Source organism: Thermobia domestica, unplaced genomic scaffold, assembly GCF_964235325.1.
Source record: "Thermobia domestica unplaced genomic scaffold, izTheDome1.hap1.1 HAP1_SCAFFOLD_1288, whole genome shotgun sequence".
NCBI lineage: Eukaryota > Metazoa > Arthropoda > Insecta > Zygentoma > Lepismatidae > Thermobia > Thermobia domestica.
The window spans coordinates 20,922-41,363 of record NW_027656998.1 but is presented as its reverse complement, the minus strand read 5'-3'; the positions used below and the strand labels follow the sequence as shown (position 1 = coordinate 41,363).

General features: G+C 37.0%; 1 long non-coding RNA gene across 1 annotated transcript; it reads left to right on the top strand.

Annotated features, from left to right (window-relative positions):
• Positions 1 to 2,437: 2,437 nt before the first annotated feature.
• LOC145677739 (uncharacterized) lies at positions 2,438 to 20,162 on the top strand. The gene is made up of 2 exons (XR_014129974.1): positions 2,438 to 2,598; positions 14,938 to 20,162. It is a non-coding gene; the product is annotated as an uncharacterized LOC145677739 (long non-coding RNA).
• Positions 20,163 to 20,442: the final 280 nt, after the last annotated feature.

The window sequence follows — 20,442 nt, the reverse complement described above, 5'->3', positions numbered from 1 at the left end:
TCACGTCCTGGCCGATAGCCTCTGCTCGGCTAGATGCCACTCAAATTCCTGCTGGATGGACGGCGAGGAAAAGGCAGCATGGAAAGCCTCAAGCGGTGAGTTCTGGAGCTTACTAAAGCGTCTCAACTTCAGCACAGGAATGGTCACCCTCAAGGAGAGGATGCCAAGTCAACCTTCTCATACCGATGCGTGGAAGAAAGCCTTGGAAACACCATAAGGCAGATAAATCCAGCGGGGCACCAGCACGCACGTGTTGATCAAGTGCTTCAAATTGACCTGTTATAGTCCGGTCCAGCACCAGTGCTTGATAAAGCTTCGCCAACAGGAATTGAACCAACACCAAGAGCCCCTGCTCCGGTTTCAGTGGTGATTTCCTAAGGCGTTCAAGATGAAGCACCAAAGAGGCCCTATTCGTCTGGCCCCTAGCTGCAAACCACTTTCAAATAACGCGTGTGAAATAATACGGGTCTGGGGAAGAGGGTCGGATATCACGTGAAATCACGGTTCCGTCATGATCTTAATCTTCTTTCTCTTTCCGTCTGGCAGTAATGAGAGTGCAGAGCTTTTCTTTAGATTGAGCACAAGATCGCTATTCCGTAGCTCCATTGCAATGTCGAGCAGCAGCTGCACTCCTGTTGCAGTAAATGGTATACATACCAAGCTATGTGCGAAGGCTAGGAAGCTGACCCTCACAGATGCGCTGAGGTCAAGAACGACCTCAGACGGTGAAGCACACAGCACACTGGTGACCAATAGATTGAAAAGTAGTGGAGAAGGTGTCACCTTGTCGAACATGTCGATTAACCATAACAGTTTCAGAGGCTTTGCCGATCTCCAAGATAGTCTCAGAGAGCCGGTGTACAACGCATCAGCGTATAATCCACAAAAGAAAATGGGGCCTCAATGCGGACGATGCTGGCAAAGATGGCATGCTTTGACACTGAGTCAAAAGCCTTGGAGGCGTCCAGTGTGGCAAAGTGGCATTGCCTTAAACGCGGTTCGCAGTAGAGATCACTGCTTTCAGGACCTAGACGTTCTCCAAGATACCATCGAGAGGCAAGAATGCCCATTGCCGATTATCGAATGATGGGGCCTTAACTAGCTGGGCAGCTATTATGTTATGAAACTGCTTGGTTATCATATAGTCTGACGGCACCAAGAGTCGCTTTGTCTTCGGAATGAAGATCGTTCGCGACAATCTGAGGATGTTTATGCAGAAAGCCACACAGGAGGAACGGATTATACAGCTTCAGTTGAGTTGGACCGGAATTTTTAACAGATCATTCACGCTCAAACCGTGCGGTCCAGGGCCGGTACCACAACTAAGTCGATTCCCGGTAACTTCTCCGATCGTTAGCTAAGCCCATTAATAACTCAGAAGGGTGCCTTCGGAAGGAATTGGCTCCTTGGGATAGGAAACCAACTCCTTACCGAATAGACTGCTAAATAAAAAAAAATAAATAAATAAATAAATAAAAAAAAAAAGTATCCTCATAGCGTCTGGTGTAGGACGCCTTGAAAGGTCTTCGGGAGCTACCTAACACCTCTTTTATGGCAAATTGTCTACGCGTTGAAAGAGCTTCTGGACCTGCGTGAATTTCTGCCTTCATTGCTTCCTCCTGGGTAGAAGTTGGTCATAAGAATGTCCACCGCAGCCAAAGTTTGATGAGATCTGGCAACCATGGCTTTAAGATATGAGTAAGTCTAGGCATAACTTCTTCATCGGAATACCGGCATAACTTCTGATACTTTTCTACATTGGACTGCTGCGACTGGTAATCTGCTGGAAGAAACCCTCTCAACTTCCCCTTAACTAATTTCCTCCAGTCAAGAAAACCCCCGACGAACGGGTCGGAGGTGTCGAAGAAGAGAAGAGAAAGAACAACCAGATGTAGATACTATCATCACCATTTACTTTCTTAGCCTCTTGGGAGACTGAGGAACGTTTAGGTGCGGTATCAGGACCCAGCTGGGAACTCTCAATAGGTTCTTTCGGAATCGCAGAAAGTCCCGAGTAATCAGGCTTAACTATCTAGAGGGAGGCCTCCTTCACCTGAGAACGAGCTTCCACTGGGGCCATTTCGAGCGTCTCGCAAATAATCAATTTCGATTCTGCCGGGTGCGCACGTCTAACGTGCACACCGAGGCCAGTTTTCGTGGAGAAGGCTCTCGTGCATCCCTTCATGGTACAGTGATACAGCTTCCTGTTGTGCCGAAGCAGAGGAGGAGTTCCCTGTATTCTCACCGGCTCTCGTTACAAGTCATCATAAAATGAGTTACAGATAATTTAAGGCTAAATATATATTGCAGGTATTCCTTACCTAATATAAGTTCTTTGCAAGTAATTCTATTTTAAGAACAATCAAAGTTCTTTTTTGATTCCCTTTTAGTTAAATGATTTTAAAGTTTTATTGTATTTTCTTTTTTTACTCAGGTAAAGAAGTTAATACAAAGTACTCAATACCTAAAGGCGACTGGTTTGAACTAGTGTCTTCCCCTCATTATTTTGCTGAAGTTCTTATATATATTGCTTTTGCGCTTGTCCTGAGAAACAATCATACATATTGGATCATAATGATATGGGTAGCGGCGAATCAGGTAAGTTGTTAAGTAAATGGCTTTATGCATTGAAATAATAGAATAGAGTATATAGGTCGTGTCGAACTAAACAAAGGTCATACTTGGTAGAACGTCTGGTACCTGGAGAATTACGTACATGGTGCCTGATACAGTTCCCACGAGATTGTGGAAGTATCTAATGTCAATTTTTATTTAGGCATGCAATGTTAAGTTTTGAGATATCGTTTGAATACAAACTATTTAGTACATTAGTTCTGCAGATTTTCATTACAATGATATTTTCTTACATTTGTCTATCTAGGTCGGGATCTGAGCATGCATGGAAAGCCTAACAGTTTGATTTCTCATTATTGTTATAGACACTATAGTAATCGTGAAGAAAAGGAAAAAAAAAAAAAAACGATGTCGTCGCCCCCTAGCGTGGTCGACAACTTTTAGGGAGGGGAGAAAGGGGCGGGGCGCAGAAAATCGTAGACCTTCACGTTGGCGGTCCTAGTAGCCCTCCTAATTGTCACAGGGATATGAGCAATACCTCGTTGGAAAGCTTATAGAACACAACTTCCGACGAGGTAACTTTTGTGCCTCTCGTGCCCAACACATAAAAGAAGAAGAAGAAAATTAAAAATTTGGAAGAAGAACAAATTTTTGTAAAATTTGTGGGACGCTGGCAACACTGTTGTTTGTCGTACACAGGAAAAAATAATCTCACATGTATGCCATACATTAGCAACAATCATATAAAAAACTAAAGGGCGTAGACACAATAGCAAGAGAGATAAAAATTCGGAACTTCGTACCTTCGAAGGTCACCCTGTACATATTTTTCGATGGACTGTCGTCACATTGGCAGCCCAAGCGACGCCCCTAATTGTCACAGGGACATGAACTATACCTCGTTGGAAGGCTCATGGGACACAGATTTCAGAGAGGAAACTTTTGTGCCTCCCGTAAGTACGACAAACAACAATGTTGCCAGTCCCACAAAGTTATTTTTTTTATTGTCTTCTTGTTCTTCTTCCACGGGTTGGGCATGGGGGTACAAAAGTTACCTAGTTGGAATTTGTTTCCTATAAGCTTTCCAACGAGGTATAGTTTATGTCCCTGTGACAAAAAGGGGCGTCGCTAGGGCTGCCAACGTAAAGGTAGACGACAAATTTACAAGGGGAGTGGAGAGTGGTACGAGCTTCCGATTTTTTTAATTCTTTTTTTTTTTAAATCTCCCTTGCTATTGCACCTACGCCCTTCATTGTTTTCATATACCTGTTCCCAATGTCTGGCGTACATGCGAGTCTTTTTTTTTTTTCCTGCGTACGACAAATAACAATGTTGGCAGCGTTCCTTAAAGTTTAAATATGTAAGAAAATATACACTGTAGAAATGGGCAAATTCAATACCTCCATTTATCCCTCGTAAGTCCAATGACAAAATATAGGGTGTCACTAGTTAGTATATTCATTTATTTATATTGATACCAATTTTTATGCTTGTAGCTCCTTTGGAATAAGTTTAAAGACAATTTGAGTTTGGTGTTATGAATAATATTTTTTTGAAATGCATCTTTAGTTGTAAAACCATTATCATGTTGTTAATAAATGAAGGGTAAGGGGAAAAAAGAAGGAATGTCAGAAAACAATATTTTCGAGATAACGGCGTTTTAATATTGAAAACCGCGTAAAAAGAATAGGGTTAGTTAAATTTTTTGCCCCTGTTTACATGCACATATAAACATCTTTGCCTGCATGGCATATACAGTCAAATAGTACTAAGAGTCAGCAACAGATAGGTCAAAGCACCCGAAAAAGGACATACATGGATATTCCTTGTTTTTTCCCCTTACCCTTCAAATGTAACTGAAATAGAAATATAATATTAGCACTACCAAAATTTATTTGCACTTACCTTCATTTGTTGAACATTTGTTTTCCTGATGCTACCCCAGCCAATTTTGATTGACAAATAAAGCCCACATCTTCACGTGTTGTGTTGTTTAATAACACTCAAAATTTCCACTTCTTTAACTAAACATGAATCACTTGAGGTCTAACGTATCGTAACTGTTTTGTTAAAATTTGCATACCAATTAAAAAATAAATCTAATACTAATGGTTTGTTCTTCCTAATCATTGCAATTGGAACATCGTGTGCGTGGGTTTTCTCGGGGTTCTCCCGTTTCCTCCCACTTTATTCATTCCACCATTTCATTCATTACTTATCATCACCGTCTCCTTTAGCCTAACCGGCCTAACCGTGGGACGTAAAACTCAAAGATTTCATTTTCATTTCATTGCAATTGGGAATAATTTACTTAGTCACTATCGGATTCTTCGCAGTAATATTTTGTCACAGGATTTTTATAATAATTGTCCATGGAAGCACAATAACTGCAGCAAGACGACTTATTTACAAAACACCTGCAAGACAGTGTTTTGCAGATTTTCCATGTGTAAGGTGGAATTAAGGTATCTGATACGACAGACTGTCATCAGAAGTAGACGTATGGTTTTATTGTCATCTAAGAAAAACAAACAAACTTGGTTAAATCTAAATGCTCTGGAAACGGAATTGTGGAGCTACTCCAATAGTACAGTTGAGCATTGCGTCTCAGTACATGTTGTCGGGAAGAGTTGGAGGTGCACGGTAAACAACCTGTCATTAATTGCTGATGGGAAAGGAGAATAGGGTGGGTATGGCAGCACTTGGAATCCCTGCTCATTAATTTCAGTCGTGGTTGCCCGAGTCGTGTGGGGACGATCGTTGTTGTGTTGCAGGAGCACACCTTTCGCCCATTTTCCTGGCCGTTTCCTATGAATTGAACGGCGCAAACTCCGAACCAACGTTACGTATGACTCCCTGTGAATTGTTGTCTCGGTTTCCAGCCAGTCAATGAGGATGATTCCATCCTTGTCCCAAAGGACTGTGGCCATGCGTTTGTCTACGGAAGGCTGTGGCTGCCTTTATGCTTTTACTACATTGATTGGACTTTAATTTGGCTTATGGCAGTGCAGCCAACTCTCATCGCCAGTCACGAGTTTGGACATGAAGTCTTCTGGATCCTGGCTGTAACGTTGCACACGATCACTGCTCACGTCCTTGCACTGTTGTCTTTGTGTTGCATTCAGAGATTTGGTAACCCACCTGGCAGACACCTTACCTATCTTAAGGTGTTCGTGCACTATGCAGTGCAGAGCGATTCTGGCAAGTCCTGTAGCCACCTCTAGTTCCGTGAACGTGATGCACTTGTCCCGAATAAGCCGCTCTAGAAATGTTCAGTCTTGTTGTCACAGTCACTTTCTTTCCAGAACTGGTTCCCTTCTCCGTTGATGTGCGGACACTTTTCCAGCCATCCACCCAGTTATTTCCGTTTTTTGCGTGACGGTGCGCGCACTCTACACATAGTCAAGGATATAAGATAGTCCAATAGTAAATCAAAGGAATCTTCATATCCAGGATTTGTTAAGTCATGAGCTATTGGACTATCCGCTAACTTGGCACATCCGAATGGCCATCTCAAGAAAAGTGTGAAGTTTGACTTGATGAATGTCATCAAAAAAGAGACTTCTTGTAATAAAGCCTTGCAAGAATTAAATTCTCTAGAGAACCAAGTACAAGTTTTAGATGGAAATGCTCTGGTTCATAGTATCCCAAACAATGTTTTATCAAGTTGAGACTTTCAAAGACTTTGCCGAGCACCAACTAAGGGAATTTGAAAAATTTCTCCACAACAGTGCAACAACACGAGTGGATCTTGTGTATGACCGATACAGTAATTTCAGTACATCACTTAAAAATGGTGGAAACGATTTTAGAAGTACGGAAAAGCCTCCTTTACTCATAAAAATCCATAGTGATCTGACTAAGATTCCAAAACATTGGTCCCATTACATAACTTTGCCTGAAAACAAAAGGAACTTTCGTCAAGTACATTTCAGAGTATATAATTAACAAATTAACCATTCCTGCAGGTAACCAGTTTTCTGTGTCTGGTAGTTTTGAAAACTAAAACGACTGTTACCTAAAACATGAAGATTAGTTAACAAAAACGTATGAAAACCTGAAAACTAACCAGAATGAAGCAGACACAATAATTTTTATTCTTCATGCGTTTGATTCAGTTGGAAACAAAGGAAGTGCAAACCTACGAATTCGAAGCCCAGACACGGATATGATCATGTTAGTCATATCATACTGGCATGATTTGAAAGACGTCGGTTGCCATAGTTTGTAGTTAGTCACTGGTGTTGGAGAAAGGAAAAGAGCTCTTGGGTGTCATATAGCTTCAGAAGCACTTGGATAAAATTCTCCGAAAGTTTACCAGCTCTTCATGTTTTACAAGCTGTGACTCGACGAGCAAAGTAGGAACCAAACAATATGCTTTCACTTTAGCAAGAATATCGAATTCTGTTATAGATGTGCTAAACTTTCTACATCAACATGACATGACTGATACACAACTTCACCAAATAGAGCTTGTCTATTTAAAAATTAAGAAAAAGCGAAATTCTTGTGATCAAAGTAGATACATTCACTTCTTGTCAATCCCATCAGTAGTTAATGGCATTGGTTGTTTATCGTGCACCTCCAGCTCTTTCCGACAACATGTTCTGAGATACATTGCTCAACTGTTAGTTCAGGAACTTTAGAATTTTTCTTCGGAAAAATTAGAAGCCAAGGTTTTTCTTCACAAAAACGATCATTAGCTCATTCTAAATGACATATCAAAACTCCCCGATTTTCTGCTGTACGCTTCCCCTTTTTTCGGGGGGTGGAAGTAGGGGAGGAAAACGCAATTTAAAATACAATCAAATTCAATTTATTTCCATGTTAACCTAAATATTCCGAATAAAAAAAAAAAAAAAAAAATTACCGGAAATGCTTAGCACATTCGCTCGTAAATGTTTCACAGGAAGTCCCAAAGAATATCGGGTCGGGTTTCGGAAATATGACGTCATCAAAATAGCCGACACCAGAATTTCTAGTGTTTTGTGGGAATGGTTATAACTTTCCGCAGAATAGTGGTAAAACCATCGTTTTTGTTTTAGATTGAAGATAATTAATTACCAAATGTACGGAATGAAACGTGCGGTTTGTATCGTTAATTTCTTTCGAGATACAATAACAAAAAAAAACTAGTTTTTGAGTACCTGATTTTAAGTATAAATGCAAATAACTCTGTAATCATAAAATATTTCAAAATATATCTTCAAACAATGATTGTAGAACATTATAAAGCCTTTCCAACGGTAACTATACCTGCACTTTTTTTTTTTTTTTTTTTTTTTTTTTTTTTTTTTTTTGAAATGTAAGGAAGGTATGTTCTTTTATTTAATAGACCGACTCTTGTAAAGACAATATAAGCCTACTTTTTTTATTTTGAAAAAAATTGGATATAAGATTCAATATCGCATTAGAATCCACAAGTCACACACACCCCAGACAAAAATGAGAATTTACACTGTTGGGCGATAGATTCTTATCGTTTGTAGAATGAGAAATGTAAAATTCAAAGTAATAATGAATAAGAAATGTAAACTATTCAACTTACCTGAAATTGTTTACTTATTGAGTTCCTTTGCTGATTGATAAATAATAATTGTAATTATAGCAGGTCGACCTGGTTTGTTACCTCTATTTCTTTGGCGTTCATGAATATTTCACATTCAGAGATTCCTTCCGTTGGAGTGACATTCAAACAGGATTGTCCGTGACAATTTGCACAAGCAAGAGAGCAGAACAGACCTAGCTTTCGACATCCATACACATTGCCGCATCCTTTAAACCATGAACAGAAAATCATTTTTAACAGGGGCGGCGGAGCAGATGGCTGCGTTGATCGAATTGGTACTAGCAAATTGTCTTTCATAACCCAACCCCACTCCTCAGGATTTAGTTGGTTTCCGAGCCATGTTTGTACGTGGTCATAAACTCGAAACAAATGTGCTGCAGCTGAAGTCGGTGGTAGGGCTTTTAAATCGACAGACGTATTTCTCTTCACTGATTTGGTGAAATAATGATAACGGTAATCATTTAGTGAAATGTCATTTGCAGATGCACCGTATAGCCCCCCCCCCCCCCAAAAAAAAAAAAAAACTGTATGCCATTTTCAGTTATTTCTGCATGGGAAACATTACCTCGATTAAAAATTTCTACCACATGTTTTAAATCTTGACGTTTTTGTAATAATTTCAAACAAGCTGATTTCCCCTTCTGAAAAACGGTAGATGTTCCATCACAGCCTGAAAAAGCATGTAGAAATAAAATGTGATTTTTGCATACACCTTCTAAACTCCTTGATGGGTAAATCTTCGCCTCTGTCTTTCCTTTTCCTGGTTTCAAGAAAAAAAGAATTCTAAATTCGGCGGAGTAAGTTCGAACTGTCATGATTACTAACAAATCAATATCCTCACCAACAATAACTGTAGAATTAGAATTAATTTTTGATATCGTGAGTGCGGTTTCTACAATGAGGACATCAGCATCATTCTCTGCTTGTTTGACATCAATATTGGCAGCCTTGAATTTATCAGTGAGCAAATTAATCAACCTACTTTTGTTGTTTGCATTGGCGAGAAGGTTTTCTTGGCTCGTAGTCGCAACCATGTTTCCATAAAATATAATTGTTGTTGATGCTGCTTTCGAGTACCGTCGAAGTTGCTCCATACCTTTTACATTTCTCTGAGGATTACCATATCCATCAAATACGATGACAGTGTTTTGACCGAAGTGTTTTTCCACAGATGCCACATATTTATCACAAATATCCATGAAAGAATCGTTTTGACGCCACACCATTCAATGAAGAAGGAACCCTCCATCAACGATGTAGTTTGCGTTTCTGAGATCAGGATGAACATTGGTCGGGTTGAAGATGTTGAATAAGGATGATTTATTCTTTTTTCTCATTCCAGTTGAATCAAAAAGAGCCATTGGGTAAGGAGCCAGTTCGAAATTTAAACATGCATCATCTGATCTTTTGATTACGCTGAATCGATGAAACAACAGCAGTAGATCGACAGGCACAGTAACATCATGTACCGTAAGGTGACTGTTCAATGTTTGAAGAGAAAGAGCCCTATCAGTACGAGAATATTTTATGTCATGAAAATTGTCACCAACTTTTCTTTCCATCATGGTTGCTCCAATGTTCAGTACATCGTAGCAGTTTATCTTCTCCACATTACCTGTAACCCCTGTTGCTATAGACATGATCACTTGTACATTTGGGAAAGGGTTGTGGACACTGAACCATTTTGATACTTTTCTAACATCTTGGTCCCGTTTGATTCGAGATTCTCGTGCATCTACATTCTGTTCTTCACTTGCAAACGAAATCCCACAAAAGTTTTCTAGTCCTTCAGAAATGTTGCTCGCACTTAACAAACCAACAACAAACTTAGTTAAAACATTATCTTTTGTACTTCTTCCATGCACAAAGCCTTCTCGTATCTTTGAAGACTTCATGAGTGACTGTTCTATTACCATATCTGTTGGAGTTCCACTAAAAATTTGTCTGTTCGTTTAATAGTGAAAAAGTCTGCAGTAAATTTTCTATAGATGTATCCATCCATTATGTTCTCCAACTTTACCATGTCTTGTACATACAAGTTGGCACTTTCCGTACAAAAAATGTCCTGCGGAGTGGAAATACGAAATCATCCTCTTCACTACAGACAAATATGTCTTCCAGTCACCCATTCCCTCTGCCCTAATAAACTCTTTGAGGATTAACACCATATCTAAATACTGGTCCCATAATTGTGCAGTTGGACCTCTCTCTTTTAGTTGGTTTTAGTTACAAAAAAATACAGGTACAGGTACCGTTGGAAAGGCTTTATAATGTTCTACAACCTTTATTTGAAGATATATTTTGAAATATTTTATGATTACTGAGTTATTTGTATTTACACTTAAAACCAGGTACTCAAAAACTAGTTTTTTTTTTTTTTTATCTCGAAAGAAATTAACAAATGCAGACAGCACGTTTCATTCCGTATATTTGGTAATTAATTATCTTCAATCTGAAACAAAAACGGCGGTTTCATCACTATTTTGCGGGAAGTAATAACCATTCCCACAAAACACCACAAATTCTGGTGTCGGCCATTTTGATGGCGTCATATTTCCGAAACCCGACCCGATATTCTTTGGGACTTCCTGTGAAACATTTACGACCAAATGTACTAAGCGTCTTGCTATTTGGTTATTTTATGTGCCTTTATCAGCAGAACAAAACATTATTAAGAATTTTGCCATCATGTTGGCGCTTTCCACGAAAATCCGTTTCTCACGCACCTACGTCGGCTTTTCAAAGGTTGGAGTTAGGGGTAACTTCCGAACGCTCTACTACAGGGACAACCGGAAATGATCTCAGCATAATCTAAACGACCTTTGACGTGGAATATCGTGTAGATAACAGGTATCAATTTTCATAAAACTCCATTGATAGGCAGAAATCGGCCCTTATCATGACCCATCCTTTTACAAAAATTTGTTTTTCTTCCAAATTTTTAATTTTCTCCTTCTTCTTCTTTTGCATGTTGGGCACGAGGGGCACAAAAGTTACCTCGTCGGGATTTGTGTTCTATAAGCTTTCCAACGAGGTATTGTTCATGTCACTGTGACAGTTAGGAGGGCTACTAGGACCGCCAACCAGAAGGTTAAGATTTTCTGCGCTCCACCCCTTTTTCCCCCTCCCCAAAGTTGTCGACCACGCTGGGGTGCAACGACATCGGTTTTCACAATCACTATAATGTATATAAAAATAATGAGAAATCAAACTGTGTTAGGCTTTCCATGCATGCTCACACCCCCCCCCCCCTCAGATCCTGGACTAATCACAGAACAATGTTGTTCCAAGAATATGGATACAATAAATTATTTACAATTAGCATCTCTAACATCAGTGGAAAAGAATTTAAACAATGTAAATCGAAGGTCTTACGAGTTAATCGAGGTGGAACAATATTGCTGAATGTTCTTCATGTTGACAGACCGTTCCATTCTTAGATACGCGACAGATGTCATCTTTAAGCCTCGGAGTATATGGTTCTCAGATCTGAAACTTGGTTGGGACGTTATTTATTATCTAGTCTGTATGTAAGACAAAAAATTGAAGATAAGTCTCATTTATTTCGTTCCAAAATGTACATTCCAAAACGGACATTTTTAGGTTTCCACCATCAATGTTCAGAGCTTTTTTCCCCGACGTTCTAAAGTACGTTTCAATGTGCACAGAACACAGAATGTTATCCATTTCATTATCTTTCATATGGTTTTGGATTGAACTCATTATCTTTAAAACCTAAAAAGTTACAGCGTTTAACGGAATCCTCTGTAAAGTTGAAAATACTATCAGGCGCCTACACAAAATGGCCGCTACGACAAAACCTGCTCGGCTAAAAAAATAAATGAATACTCGTTTTCAACTTCCAAAATATGGTACAAACTTAGGCAAAAAATTAATCAAAAACTAAATTTTGTCAGCAATCATCATTGGTCGATTTCATTTGATATTGACCCCAAATCGAAAAATTTCATCATTCAGAAAGCGAAAGTACGCATTTTGATTGACTGTCAGAATCACAATGAATGGACAGTTTCATTTTATGCCAAGAAATAATCATTAAATTAGTACAAATCTACATCCCGTTTAAGTGACTCATTTAACCTAGTCAAAATGAATATGGTGTATTTGTTGTTGCACATCATTAAAGTAAACAAAGAAGTATTATTTGAAACCACGCTTCACCACGAAAAATTACTGTTGCTTATGTAGTGATCTGCACTTCAGCTATTCATAGTATTTTCTAATCGGTAAGAGACCATATCCGTGGATCGTTACTATCTGAAGTTCGGAAACTTACCTGTCGATTTGCTTTCAGATAGTCGATTTCGGTTATTGGAGAACTATTATGTGATAGTACTTGTCAATATACCGCATAAAATATGTAGAGACAGCAAATAAAATCTGCTGTGTAAAATCTTTTTTTTAAATATACATATTCTGTAAATGTAAATGTATTCTGTTGGTTAATATTTTTTCGGCATTATGATAATTTTTGGCACAGAACGAATTCATTAATGGCAGGGAAGTTTCTTGCTGTTGACACTTTCCTTAAGGCTTTATCAGATAGATAGTCATTGTTCGTGGCTGTAGAGGGAAATTACTTTATCTAGGCAGGTTTTACTTTTATTTTCTCGGTACTTGAAACTTGTACCAAATAATAATTTAATAGCACCCATCAATAACATTTTAGCGATTTTGAAGTCCGAAAAATACATAAAATATCTTGCAATCTAATACATGTTTACAAAAGCATATGGATTTTCCAGAAGGTGATTCTTTTTTAGGAATGAGACAAGCTATAACGTAAGATAAAGAAAGTACGTGCTGTTTTCCCGTAACTCTTACAATTTCAATTTTCGAGTCACATATTTCTGTTAATTTTTAACACAATCCCCTTCTACACGCTAGTGCAATCTTTGTGTCTCGCTATCTAAAACTTCTGGAAAGTCTTTTTGTAGGTGTGTTTTAGGTACTGAAAAGTGTCACTTCCGAGAGCACTTCTACTTTGCAGCGAATCATTCAGTGTTCAAAACATATAGATTTCACTGGAGAATAGTTCTTGGAGCAGAATGGATAAGGGATAACTTCGATGTTCTTAACCTGTGAAAAGCCTTCTTCTTATCCGATAGACCATCTTTTCTTCACCCAGTTGTCGAAAGACATAACATGAAACGACCTTCTTAATTTTAACAAGTGGTCCGTCAAAATTCTTTCCACAATGCAATGAGAGAATCTTGTGCTGTTACAGATATCTTCAACGGTTAGCCTTCTGCTCTCCATGACCTGGGCCTCAACATGAGCGTGCTTTTCGAGGTGGTTGTAGAAATGGGACTCCTGGACCTTGACAGATCTTTAGTTGATTCCCTCCCAGTAAATTCTAGCACAGTGCAGTTAGCAAGTTTAGTGTCCTCATAGATATTCTTCAACTGGCGGTGAATATTTATACGTTTCTTTTTTACAACATGTAGACATACTCTTATTAGTACCTCTGTGGTGAAACCCGTCATTTCAGGTCAATATCAAAAAAAGTATTTTATTCACAGATGAATATATTAAAAACAAACATAGTTAGAAGCTTGAAATTTTGTACAGTTAAGCTTTGTAAAACCTGTAGTTAATTCAGATTGGCGAAACGATATGTACTTCTGGTGTGCACCACGTAATTATGAAATCTTTCAGTTTTATGTCCCACGGTTTTGTCGTGTAAGCTATAGGAGACGGTGATGATTTATTTATTTACAGATGTTTCAGATACAGATCAATGTCCATTTTATGAAACAATGTAACAACGTATATAAGAAATAACAAAAAAGAAAGAAAAAATTTACAAATAAAAAAATATATTTATATACATAAAACATGAACCATATTTACAGAGACTTTAACTTGTTTTTAAAATGATTTTCAGTCAAAAATATCAACATCTGACAATAAACTATTATACTGACATCTGACAATAAACTGATGAGAGTGAATGAAATGGTGGATTGAAAAAGTGGAAAGAAATGGGAGAACTACGAGAAAGTCGACACACACGGTGTTTGTCCACCACAGAGCCCACTTAGCGCGAACTGGGATCGAACTAAGAACCTCGCGTACCAGAGGTGAACTATCTACCACTGAGCCACGGGATCTCGTAGTTATTTATTTATTTATTTATTTATTTATTTATTATTATTATTATTATTATTATTATTATTATTATTATTATTATTATTATTATTATTATTATTATTTACGAAAACCATGCCTAAATCGAACCATTTTATATTGTTAAATTAAGACGGTACCAGAAATTTACTCTTACGAAACGCGATACTAATTCGAATAGTAGCAGTGCATAAGGTTTTTGCTTTAACTTTGTAGATGATAAGGAAGAAAATAGGTACGTAAGCCTAGGTCTTTCTTCGTGAAAATGATGTACATATTTTTAATAATATTGTGTATTGTAGCTTACACGGCATAATCGTAAAATCTTTCTATTTTTTCCCTTTTCATTATTCTTGAAGATCATTCGATCTTCACTCATATATTCGCTCGAAGATATGCCACATTGATAAGTAAAGAAAGAAGAAGAATGCGTTAAATACGCTTTTATCGTAATTGCATAGATTCTATTAATGCAATGTAGTGTAATCGACAATTACTAAATATTTTCATATCTTAAATAAAGTTTTGTAGTGTTCGTTGCTGCCTTCAGATTTCAATGATGTTTTTCGAGTTGTGTTGTTGCTCTCAGCTATTTCATCTTTATTTTTACGGTGCTAAACTTGGTTTTGTTTTCACTCTTTCAGATTCAGACTGGTCTGCTGTCTCATAAGTGGTACAAGAATAAATTTGAAGATTACCCTAAAAACAGGAAAGCAATATTTCCTTATGTTCTATGATCTCGTTGTATTTATTTATGTATTTATTTGTTTATTTATTGGAATAGGTATGTGATGGGTGGAAGTTTTGGGGAAAGCCTTACTGATATCGATGACTATTTCAGTCCTAGCCAGAACTAGTATTTAGTAGCATGTGGGAGTAGCAAGGTAATATGAACAAATACTGTAATAATAAGTGACGAGATTTTAGTATACCATTCTGCACTTTGGTGGAATTTGAATAACGTTGAATACTTGTAAACGCTGAGAAAGTCGCAGAAAAGTGTTTAAAGTCAAAAGAAAACAAATCAGCTGAATGGTTGTAATACAAGCGTCATAACTAGAATATAAGTTTCGTAACATTGTATTTTAAAATATGTTATATCGGAATGCAATGTTTTTTTTTTTTTTTTCTTTTCTTTTAATCTCAAGAGGCTTTGTATGTTCCTACTTTATTTTAAAGTGGAGGTTTAAGAATAATGTCAGTGTTGCAGTAATACGAGGGGATGTACCAATAATAAAAGTATTGGTATTGACTCTGGAGAGCAATTATATTTGTTGTTTTGTTCTTAGGTTCGTTCGTTTAAACCTTGTAATTAATATTAATATACTCTGATTTTTAATCATAACAACAATGATTCGGCTTATATATAAAACTTGCATATTTCGAATATTTTCATGGAATATAAAGATTCTAATTTGATTGCAGGAATAGACTTTCTTATTTTCAACTTATAAGAGTTACATAAATTACTGTGTGTAGTAGTGACTTTTTATTTTTTGTGTTATCGCCCCCCCCCCCCCCAAAAAAAATCGATTGAGGAAAAAGAGAGTTTGGTAATAAATATGAACAGTAACAGGATATATCACTCACCTTCAAAACAAAATCAGTTTCCTATTATATCCTGTGAGACTTCGCGTGAAACGAGTGTTCGTTCTCATTATATATATATATATATATATATAAACTTCCAATTTTGAATTATGTTTGCTGTTTATGTACTTTAAATTTCTTTCCGCTAGAAACCATAAATGAAAAAAGTTAATTGGCTTATGATGATGAAGATTGTGCTGACATGAGGTTAGAGCTTGTGTTTTGGAAATGCCATAGTTACGTTTGTATCCTGATATAATATTCTGCCACTGTGTATTAAAGTTTCCTTTATCCAGATTTATATTTGGCTTCTTCGTGAACATATAATGAACTTTGGAAACCTTTGTGTCATGATTTTGCATTTTGTATTTTATTTCCTACTAGCTGTAAGCAAGCACCTGTCGTTGCTGGGTTTAATTCAGAACTTGGATATAGAGTAAGCACACGTCGTTGCTCGGTCTTAAGTCAGAGCTTGGATAAACGAGTGGGGAAGAAACAATGTCATCATATTCTGGTGAAGAAACAATGTCATCAATATACCTCAAGTAACGTGTGTGTTGATGAACTTGTAGTATTGCTAGGGGGAGCCCTTGTTCCCCCTACTAACCATATCTTTATGAACCATTGTGAATCATGTCCTCTCGGCAAATCAGTTCATCAGTTGAATATACACGTTCCTTCCGATATATTAATGACGCATTGTCTCTTTACCAGAATGATAATTAATTTTTATTACAAACTAGTAATGACATGCAAAACAAACCATTGTTCACAATTGAAATAGATGAAGGAAGATTTTTATATTCTCGCCGCGAGTGAGCATTAATATTGAAATCTTAGCAATCACCTTGATATCGAAACCAAAACATGAGGAAGAAGAGGTAAAAAGTAATTAATTTTAGATGAATGCAGTCAAATAAATACCTTGATAGGGTAGATAAGGCACAACATTACCAACAAGATATCAAAGTAGAGGAGTCGAGAAGGGACAACAGTAATCAAATTTGGGTCAGAGAAACTTGAATAAACGTTAGTACTATAATTTATATTTACAAACCATAAATTCCGCTGTTATGTAAGGATAATTATAACCGTCATATTCTACGAACTCTCTTATTAATATGAACCAATAGTTCTGGAACTTTTCCGTTTCCGTGATATGAAGAAAATTGACGCGTTGGAACAAGAAAAACATCACAAGGTCTGAGAAAAGAACAAACACTTGTTCCTAAACAAAACATAGGAGCGCTCCACTAAAAGACGTTTGGAGGGGACCGGTGATTGTGGATTCTTTAATGTGATATAAATTTGGAAATATTTTTAAAAGAGAAAGTTATTTGCATTATTCTTTTGAGTGATTAGTCTGTTATATATATATCGTGCCGCCTTGCATGACAAAGTGCAGTAATGACAAAATGCTTTATTTATTAGATCAGGATCAGGTTGAAAATATTTTATCCCATAAGAATAAAAGCTGAAAAATGTTCATTCATGAAAAAATGCAGATACAAATTTGTCAGGTACCGTAATGAATCAACAACTATGGAGTTTATTGCTGAAATTTCTGTTTTCGTACGTGAGTGATTATCTGGGTAAAGATACCCATATGAAAAAAACAGGCACATGTACAGGCGCATGTAACACAGGCCCTTTATCCACCTGTGGGACAGGCACATGTGCAGGTGCCTGAAAATGACCCCAGTTTGAACGCCCTACACATGCATGTTGAGCAAACATGTACAGGGCATGAACAGGTATTACTGCACAGGTGTTTGTATGGTAGATACCCTAGTAGATCTACCATAAAAACGTATGTAAAGTGCCTGTCAGCGAAGAAGACGTGCAAGTACAGCCGCTGTACCAGTATAGAACATGTGATGTACATGTCATGTATAATGTCTGTAACATGCATGCTGAACACAAGTTATACGCGTGTATGATAAATAGCTTTTGCCTGGTACATGTGAAAAGTACTTACGAAACATGCATGTAATGTATGTATACATGTAAAAACCATACATGTGACATGCATGTTGCGGGTATGGAAAACATCTGCTGCTTGCATGTAACAGGTGGAGAACATGGAAAAACCATACATGTGAAATGCATGTTGCGGGTATGGAAAACATCTGCTGCTTGCATGTAACAGGTGGAGAACATGGAAAAATCATACATGTGAAATGCATGTTACAGGTGGAGAATTTATAAAAATTGTACATGTGACAGGTACATGCCACATACATGTTACAGGTTTGGAAAGCCTCTGCTGCTTGCATGTAGCAGATGTAAAACATGTAAGAAACATGTGCTGTACATGTATTATACATGCGCGAAACAGGCCTGTTGCTTAGATGCTTCATTGCATGGAAATAGAATGTTAAGGTATGTAACATACATGTTACAGGTGCATGCCCCATGTATTGTACAAGTATATAAAACCTGTTGCCAGCAAGGAAACAGGTGAAGTACATGCGTTGTTACATGTACGAAACATGTTATGTACATGCATTGTCTCGGCATTATACAGGCATGCTATCAACACATGCACCGGAAGTGCACTTAACAAGCATTGTGTATATAGATTACATGCACGTTGTGTTAACTAAAGCAGATAAAATGATAGCCATGCATGTAAAAGTAGAAAAATAGATTTCTGAGAATTAATTTGCACAAGTACTGCATGTGATGTACACCCATGTCCAAAATTATTGTCGCATGTCTATAAATATGTTTTTGTAGAAATATAATTTTATAACGAATTCGCGCGGTATTTCTTATAATGTTAGTATGTGTATAATCAGCAGAGACACGTATGTGGCAAATTTAATGTCAAAAGAGCAGTAAATAAGAACAATAAAACGAAAATGAAACTTCTTTGTCCATTTAGCAATATTTTGTTTTACTCATTCTAATTTTCGTATGTATAATTCTTTTCCCATGTAATTTACCACAAATATACATTTCCCGATTATACACATAGTATCAGTATTAAAAGTACCCTGCAAAATCATTATCAAATTATATTCTTCCAAGAAGACAGTTATAGATATGCGACAATCATTTTGGACATGTGTACATGCAGGGTAACATATAATACTGAATAAGGAATAATTATGCAACAAATGACATTACGAAGAGTAATGGAACTAGCTTTTGAGGTCGAAACCTAGTTTACAAGTGTGCAAGGAGAAAAGAAAATATATACAAAGTTTTGGAACACGCATGTAAATTAGTTCTTACTTGTACTTCATGTACTTGCTAGTCTGTAATGTACAAAATCTGTTGAACATTTTCCTTTCCTCCTTGCACGCCTATAAATGAGTGAAAGTCAGTATTGTTACTTTTCGTAAGGTCATTTCTTAAATACTTATTCTTCGTCTATTATTTTTCTTCAAGTATATGTTACCCAGGATGTACATCCTATGCAACAGTGCTAATTAATTCTGATTTTTTCTACTTTTATATGCTTGAATACAGTTATTTTATCTACTTTAGTTATATGCCATGTGCATATAATCTATATACACAATGCTTGTTACGTGCACTTACAGCGTATATGTTGCTTACGACATGCCTGAATGGTACTAGGACAATGCATATACATCGCATGTTTCGCACATAAAACAATGCATGTTTTTCACCTGTTTCCTTGCTGGCAAGAGATTTTACATACCTGTACAGCATTTGACATGGGCCGGTAACATTTGTGTCACCTACATGAACATTTAGGCTAGCACTTACAACACTTTCGTTGCTTACAAGGAATATTTAGGTTTCCTGAGAGCGCAATACATTTACAAAACATTTTTCGTACATGCTACTATGCTATACGAAACAACGATGGAAGAACTGAGTAACGCGAATTTTCGACTAAAATGCCATTTCCAAGAAGCAAGTTTAACAGGAAATGCCAGAAAAACTATGATTAACGAAAGATATTTAGACGCAATCCTGTTGCCTTTCATAGTTGTTTCATATAAGTACGGTTGTTCCCCTTTATTTTTGCTTATACTTTATTATCTTTTCCTGTTTGGAAGCAAGGTTTGTGTAAATCAGTCACCACGTTTGGACCCGAAAAGAGACCTGGATAAATTTTATTTCATGTCTTACTGTCTGAATGGTAGTTTTATATTTTGAGTAACAAAGCAATTTACGATATACTCATTTTTCTTCCAAACAGGTTTGCTGTGTATCGCCAGCGAATTTTTTGCAACAAAGAAACAAATATGTTTAAGATTCGTTTTGTTCATTAAAGAAATAATAATCATGTTGCCTTTCATAGTTGTTTCATTGAAGTACGGTTGTTCCCCTTTATTTTTACTTATACTTTATTACCTTTTCCTGTTTGGAAACAATGTTTATGCCAATCAGTCACCACGTTTTGACCCGAAAAGAGACCTGGATAAATTTTATTTCATGTCTTACTGTCTGAATGGTAGTTTTATATTTTGAGTAACAAAGCAATTTACGATATACTGATGTACACAATTTATCGTTTTTCTTCCAAATAGGTTTGCTGTATGTCGCCAGCGTGAAATTCAAATGTATTTACAACAAAG